Source organism: Amborella trichopoda, chromosome 4 (genome assembly GCF_054954075.1).
Source record: "Amborella trichopoda isolate Santa Cruz 75 chromosome 4, AtrichopodaSantaCruz75HAP2 v2.0, whole genome shotgun sequence".
In the NCBI taxonomy this organism is placed as follows: Eukaryota; Viridiplantae; Streptophyta; class Magnoliopsida; order Amborellales; family Amborellaceae; genus Amborella; species Amborella trichopoda.
This window is the reverse complement of record NC_142339.1, coordinates 28,291,372-28,299,789: the sequence shown is the minus strand read 5'-3', so window position 1 is coordinate 28,299,789 and position 8,418 is coordinate 28,291,372.

Here is an 8,418-nt window from a genome sequence, read left to right as displayed (position 1 = left end):
AATTTTTGAGGTGGCCTCTAATTTGATTGTTTAGAGCCTCAGTTCTATGTAAACTTTTTTCGTTACAAAATCATACGTGTACTACACAACAAATAGTACAATACCAACTAGGTCCCCATGCAATGGGTTTCATGTCATGATGTCAGCCCTTAAGGGGTATGTGGGAGTGCCACGTGGCATCCCATGAGATGTCCTTAATTAGTATTTTGTTAAAACAAATTTAAAAAGCTCATTTTTTGGCGTTTTAAATAGTAAAAAAACTTCTAAAAAATTCCCACAAAATCTATAAATGATATTTAATAATAAACACATATTTTCTCATAAAAAATAGAATAGGACTAGAGGAAAATAAAATATTTAGGCTTAATACTAGCCATTGGAGCACTCCATAGTCTGAAGGTTATCCAACGAACCTATGCTACAGAGTCTATAGTAGGGACACATAATTGAACACATCAAAGTCACCCTAACAAAGCTTTCCATCATCAGGTTCTCAATGGATTACAGGTGTACTCATGTGGGACATGTAAATGCTTTAAGACATGGGTCCTCTCTAGGCACATGTACACCTGCTCTTCTAAGTCTGATCACACTATAGAAGAGTGACTTCCCATACAACTGTGTGCACATGCCATAGATTGGTCTCAATCAGGTACAGACTTATATCTTGTAAGACATGACCATTCCATACAAGGCTGATACTCGGAAAATACTGGGGTTCTATTGTACTTAATTGGTTCTCTTAGCCCTAGTCAATCACATCAACCATAAGGCATCTAATTAATATAGCCCTGACTTGAAGGTGACTCTCACACCTCCGTAAGAGATTTATCCTTTTTAGTGTATAACCCATCTTTCAGCATGGACAGAACATCGTGGAACCATGGTTTTGCCTTAACAAGCGCATCAAAAGCCACGAGATACACTTCCCCATCATTCTCATTCTCTTGCTCTATTTCGTTTTCAATCCTCAGTGGGGAACGGTTATATTTGTTCCTGATGTAGAATGGCAACATGGTGATTTCTGGAGGAATATCGACTATTGAAGCAAGGGTTGCAAGCGTGTCGGTGAACTGATTATTTTCCCTTGTTACGTGCTGAAAGGTGATTTTCTTAAAATGTGGGATCATCTTTTCCACCTTATCTTGATAGGGTTTGATTTTTCTTCTTTCACCCTCTAAATCCTTTGAACTTGGTTTATGATGAGTAAGGAGTCACCAATCACTCGTAGTTTGCTGGATTTTCATTCCCATGGCATTCTCAAGCCCGGTTATGAAGGCTTCGTATTCAGCAACGTTATTGGTACATGGGAAATTCAATTTGATGGCTATTGGCATTAAAATCTTCTCGAGTGAGCATCGTATGATACCTACACTTGACCCATATTCGTTCCTTGTACCGTCGAAGTATAGCTCCCAAATTGAGTCCTCAATTGTGAAGAGGTTCTCATCAGGGAGTGTTATCTGACAGTGACTGTTCAACTAAGTGGTCAGCAATGGCTTGTCCTTTGATCGATTTTTGAGTCAAATATTCGATCTAGAACCCGCTCAATAACACTCTCCACTTCGCCAAATGTCCGTTACAGACTGGTCTTTCCGATAGGTACTTGAGTGGGTCTATTTTTAAGATGAGCTTGACTGTATGAGATAAGACATAGTGTGTTAACTTCTGCATGGCCCGCACAAGCGTCAAGCAGTGCTTCTCCACATCCATGTATCTTGTCTCGTAGTCCACCATAGTTTTGCTGATGTACTATATCGTTTGTTCTTTTCCAAGATCGTCATATTATCCTAACATTGCCCCACGATCTTATCTTTCACTGACATGTATAAGAACATGGGTTTATCTAGACTAGAAGGACTAAGGATGGGAGATTTGGTGAGGTACTCCTTGATTTGATTGAACGCCTCTTGGCATTCATTATCCCGTATGAATAGGGTATCCTTCTTAAGGAGCATATTGAACAACGTGCACTTATCCACCAGTTGTGAAATAAAACACCTTATAGCTTGTATGTGACCTTGAAGCCCACAGATTTCTCTGATGTTCCAGGGAGGGGGCATTCCAGTGATAGCTCATATTTTGGACGAGTCCACCTCAATGCCCCTTTGGCTTACTATAAAGTCTAGTAATTTGCCGGATTCAACCCCAAAGGCACATTTCTGTGGATTGAGTTTGAGTTAATGTTTCTGAAGTCTTTCAAAAATGGTTATTAGGTTAGTGAGGTGATCAAACCTGGCCTTGGACTTAACCAGAATGTCGTCGACATAGTCTTCCATGATGGTGTGCATCAAGTCATGGAAGATGCTAGTCATTGCCCGCTGATAAGTTTCCCTTGCCTTTTTTAGGCCAAAGGGCATGACAAAGTAGCAGTAAGTTCCCCATTACATTAGGAGTGAAGTCTTGGTTTGGTCTTCTTCTGCCATGAGGATCTGGTTGTAGCTTGAGAAGCCATCCATGAATGACAACATCTCGTGCCCCACAATGTTGTCGATCAAGGCATCTATATTTGGTAATGGGAAATTGTCTTTAGGACATGCCTTATTGAGGTCTTTGTAGTCAACACACACTCGGATCCTCCCGTCTTTCTTGGGTACAACCACTATGTTGTCCAACCATTCTGAGTAATCTAGTGAACTTCGCCTTGAGCAGTTTGTCTATTTCTTCCGTAATTTTGAGCTCATGGTGGGTCATTTGATGTTGGAGTTTCTGCTTTATAGGCTTTGCCCCTTCGTTGAATATTAGGTTATGTTGCACCAATGTGGGATCTAGACCTGACATATCATCGTATGACCAGGCGAAGACATCTTGATATTATTTGAGAAATGAAGTCATATTTTCCCACTCCTCATGAGATAGGGAGGTTCCAATCTTGATCAACCTTGGGTCCTTCTCAGTTCCTAGGTTTGCGTCGATCGTCGTTTCGATGATAGCCGTTGGGTCACCATCGAACCTCTTCTTGAATTGCTCAACATGGGAAGTGAGTTCCTCAGGTTGAGAGATTTCTTCAGACTCTTTGCTCTCATGATCTTCGTCTTGGTCATCCAATTCATCGTCTTGGGTATTGTGCACTGTTATTTGGCTATCTTGAGTGTTCACCATTTTTTAAAATTCTTTTTCATTATTTGTTTTGAATTTTCAATGGTTTTTGAAATAGCGCAAGAGGTGTCCCTCATGGGACTTGCAAGATAAATGTTGGGGACTGGATGCACAAGGTGGTTAAGTGGCCACCCTGCGCCTATCCCTTTTTTGGCTTCGGAACTTGAAGGTGCCACTGGTATGCGTCTAACAATTCTTGAGATAGAGGAATGATCGACCAATTTCGTTCTTGGGTTTGTATCGGCGGATGAGCATGCTTGGCTGTGTTAGCGCCAATTGTGCATACCTTCAAATCCAAATCAGTAGAAAGGTCATCAATCCCTAGTTCTTGTGCGTGTTGAGGTGTAGAAGAGGTATTCCCAACCATTGGGGAATCAAGGATCACCTTTGGTCGTTATGAAGGACAGAGATCGAGAGTATCGAGGCTTTGAATGCCTCCAGATACAAAGCCCGGATGGCATGAAGGCTTCATCCGGCTTTGCAATAAGGTGAGAGAACACTCGAGTCCTCTGCGATCCCTGTTTTCAGTTTTGGCTTAGGGTGATTCAGAAATTGCCTCCGTTACGCCTTGCCCTTGACTCCCAAAGCCTTGGCCTGGTTGGAAGCCTTGGTAGAAAAGCATGTGTCAAGCCTCGAGGGACCCGAAATTGTATCGATGTTGACAATGGATAATGTCATCCATCGATGCGGAAGTTTACAATATTTGGGGAACAGAGTTTTCGGCCTCTAGGCGTAAGGTGGCACAATTGGCTTGCTCAAAGGAAGCGAGTAGGATTTCTCCAAGCTCGACCCTTATGGCTAGCTTCCCGTTACCTATACTAGGATTGAGAAAAGAAGGTGGTTCAACACATACCTTCACGACGCTATTTTAAGTCAAAAATTTGAGGCATTGATGGAGTGTAGAGGCGACCACGAGGTTTTCATGCAGTCATGGTCTTCCTAGCAGCATGTTGAATGAAGGTCTTATGTCCAAGACATCAAACTTTATCGCTTGGACGATAGGGTCAATCATGAGTGTGAAAGTCAGTATGCCTTCAGCTTGTCTCTTGGTCTCGTCGTATGCAGCGATAGTTAGTTGACATGGCTCAAAGTCATCAGTGCTTTTACCTATCTTCTTCACTATTTTCATAAGGCATATGTTTAAGGATGCCCCATTATCAACAAGCACTCTCCGTATCTCATATCCTTGCATGAAAACGGTGATGTGCAGAGGTTGGACATGAAAGTTATTGAAGTTGGCTGGGATGTCATCATCCGTGAACGCGATTAACGTTGGTGCCATCAGTTAGTTGATCATTTCACAGAACTCATCCGGATGTGTATTGCTCGGGATGTGTGTCTTGGTGCGGACCCTTTCGATCAGAGCTCTGTGTGCTAGTGAATTGGCAAGCAGCTCCAAGATGGAGATTTGAGCTTGGATCTTCCCCTGATGAGCTAGTAGATCGTAAGGGGTTGTAGATCCTTGAATTTCTTTATTTGGCTTGGACTGTTATTAGGTGAGAGGCTTCTGTTGTTCCCGAATGCCTTCTTTAGCTCTTCAAGCTTTATCTGGCCCTTCTGAATCACCGCCTCGATAATATCTTTCAACATGTAGCAATCATCTGTAGGGTGGTTAATCCTTCGATGATAAGCACAATAGTTCGCCTGAGTATCAAGTTCAGCTTGATTAGGGAACTTGGTCTCTAGGATCTCGCTCATGTTATGTTCCAGTAACAATCGAAGTAGTGCAGGGACCCATTCCTTTTCAAAGGGTAAGACCTCATTCCTATGCCTCGACCAATAATCATCCCAATTAAGGTTCGCAGATGGGGGAAGTCGGTTGTGTGACTGTTGTTGCTTGCCTATTTGATGTGCTTTCACTGTGTTTACCCCTTTAAAGAGGTCTAAAGTTTGGGAGGGAGCTTTCTTTGGATCGCTTATGCTGATCACTCCTTTTGGTTGGTTGCCACGGGAATTAGTCCTAGAGCTATCATTGCCCTGATTGTTTCCTGAGCTTGCAGACTGTTGTTGTGACCTGCCATGGTGGTGTGACAAACTTTCTATGCGGACCAACTTGGAGATCAGCTCTAACATGGAAGTCAAATTAGAGGCCTCAATAAGTAGAACAATCTCAGGTCGCATGTTCTACACACAGGTTTTAACCGCTTCATTCTCAGGCATGGGATTGGGATGACAAGCCGCCAAATTTCTCCACCTCGATATAAATTGATCCACAGGCTCATCGGGATCTTGGGTCAAGCTGAGAAGCTCTATGGTTTGAACCTCTCTCTCGACCTCATAGAAACACTGGTGGAATAGTTTCTCCATTTCCGCCCAAGTATGTACTAAGTTTTGGGGAAGTCGAGCATACCACTGGAAAGCCAGGCCATCAAGGTTTTCAACAAACTGACTGACAAGGTGTCTACCATCAGCCATCATCTCTCAACATGCTGCTTGGAAGTGGGCGATATGCTGGTTCGGGGAGGTGGTTGCATTGAATAGGGAAAACTTCCCTTTCAATGTATAAAGGGTATGGCTTTTGATAAGGCATTGCACCCTGTATTCCCAAAATTTTTCTATTCTTTAAGCTATGCGTCACCATAGCATTGATGTCTGCTTGTGAGACAGGGTGAGGGACAGAATTGTCCTGTGAGGCAGAGGGAAGGGCTACCTTGGAGGTGCATCATCTGAGTGATGGAAATCGACATCATGATTAGCTTATTGTCATACGGCATCTATGCAATCATCTTCTCCATCATTGCGGCACCATGTCTTCAAATTTATTCGTGCGCTCTTCCTTAGAGTCGTTAGGATCATTCATAACCATTACGCTGACTGTTTCTCCAAGGAGGTCAATGTTAGCTGCAGTTGACGGTTTCCGGACTTGACGGGTAGCACGCGGTAGATCAGTCAGCACGGGATCAACATGCCCCAACTGGACTTGATTCTTGTACACCGACCATGTGAGGACCTGTCTGAGTGGCTGGGTCATCTTCTTCAACATTAACCACAGTGCATGGTTCATGGATTTCTTCTTCAGGCTTTATAATTTGAAGAGGGTAGAAGGGGTTCAGGTGAAGAGGGTCATTAGAGCTAATTTTCCCAACCCTCTTGGTTGCTTCCCTAGTCAAAAATTACAAACCCCTATTACGTTTGGCTTTGAGGTTTTGATGGACCTCACGCCAGAACTGTGATCGAGACTGCAGATGGTCCACCATTCTTGCGCAAGAAAGAGTTGTTTTCATTAGGTGAAGCAACAGGTGAGGGCCAGGAACTGGGGTCATCCTGGGTTGGGGAGGATGAAGGATTTGATCTCCCATCAGGTCTTTGCCTCGAGCTCTCTTATGGGCTCCAACGACATGATCAAGACGACGGGGCTGGTTCAAAATGGTACTCTTGGGGAAGGTCTTCGAGTACTAAGGTTGGAGATGCTTGCCCAAACAAGGAGGAGCAGGCAAAAGCAGGGTTGACTTACAAGGACTCCTTATTCATGGGAGTGGGGCTGTCTGTGATGACGACACATGTGCATCCCTTGAAGAAGGATGACGGGTGACTTGGGGGTCAGGCTGGGCTCGAACAGGTGGTCTGGCTTTAGGAGGCCGAGAACCGCAAGCAAGTGTTTGTGGCAGAAACAAAGATCTTGCATCCCCGCATCCCTTCCACCTATACCTGCATCAACAGACAACACGGCGGAAACGAATATCCTGCATATCCTCGCCTCCCTTCCGCTCGCACCTACATCAACGCCCAATGTTGTGGGGATGAAGATCTTGTGCATCCCCATCTCCTTATGCAAATTGGAAATGGCGTCGACAGCTGGAAAGGAACATACCACCGGCCTAAAGGTTTTACAAATCCTGGTTTTGCTAAGAAAACAGGGTGACCCTCCAACCCTTCGGCCCAACAGTCCTCCAAATCACCTCAAGGTGCGGCAGATACCTAAAGTTTTGCACTAGATACCTAAGATGTTGCACATTAAACGGGGTAAAAGTGATCAATATCGGCCTTCTATGCTACACCCGCAGGATGACCCCAGTTCCTTGCCACTGCAGGAAAGGAGGGAAATGAGACTAAACCTACAATGCAGTCCTGTCACACACTCGACTCCCGAAGTGTACCGGATCTATCGGCTACCCTCTTAGGGATTCGGCTTGGCCATCAGGAAACAAATAGTAACTCAGCCTCCCTGGACAAACATCTTGTGGTTGCTTGGCAAGACCCGGTACCCATGACAAAGGAGAAGAATCCGACTCTGCCTGACAGAGTTGAGGTAATGGGGAAAGAAGATGTGGAAACAAAGGAAGATGTTCACCTGAACATTGCTCCTTCCCCACTACTAGGCTTCCTCTTAGAAACCCCTGGGATCCCCAGCCAGACAAGCACGCGGAGCGACCCCTCGCTGGAGGCTGTGGCCATGCCCAGGTGGGATTTGTACGGATCTAAGGCCCATCAAATTATGAGGAAAATGGGCTATGATCCGTCCAGTAATCAAGGTCTGAACGACAGTAAAGGGTGCTAGCCCCCTTTCCCATAATGGAGGCTGTGTCAGCTTGACACCGTCAGAAGTAGAGCCTTGGTTACTAGGCGAGTCAGGATTCCTCAAAAACGACGGGATGGAAAAATTCAAAACTAAAGTTCAAAAAAGAAAGAGAACCTCAACACAGTAGACAAAATAAGGAAAACAAAAGGGGGTCCACTTTATTCACATGTGCAAGAGGTTACAATATCCCAGCGCTAAAAAAAGAGGAGGAAGAGGGGAGAGATTGTCAAAAACGGTCAAGTGCCTCATGCATCTTCTCTCTTAGAGTCAGCGCCTCATCTAATGTTGCCTGCTACTGCCGCTCGAAGAGAAACGTTTCTTGTTACTCTCTCACATGAGTTCAAGAGCTCTCCCATGTTCGAACTCACGTGCGCCAGGCGTCTGGACCATAAGGCCATTCCCTCCCTATTCCAATTCAATGAGCCCTCAAAGCAACAGCATGAGCTTCAAGCGAGGCTATCTCTCCCTCCACCTCGCTATCACATGGGAGAGCTCAATCTCTTCCCATGCTGACCAGATGTCCCTGACAATGAGTCGCTTTCTCTCCTCTACATATTCCCACAGGAAGGAGCGTTTCTTTGCTAGCACCCCGCGTAAGGAAGATATGCACTCGTCAAGGAACCTTGGCGTCGTGACCCCATTGAAGACAACCACCAACCCCCAATCTGAGAGATCCCTCAGTAGGTCCTTCAGCTGACAGAGTGTCCTCTCTCCAGGATACATGGCCCCTAAGCCTACTACGCAAGCCTCGACGGCCTCAAGCTCTCTCCTGAGGTCAAAAAGGGGGCATTCATGCAAAA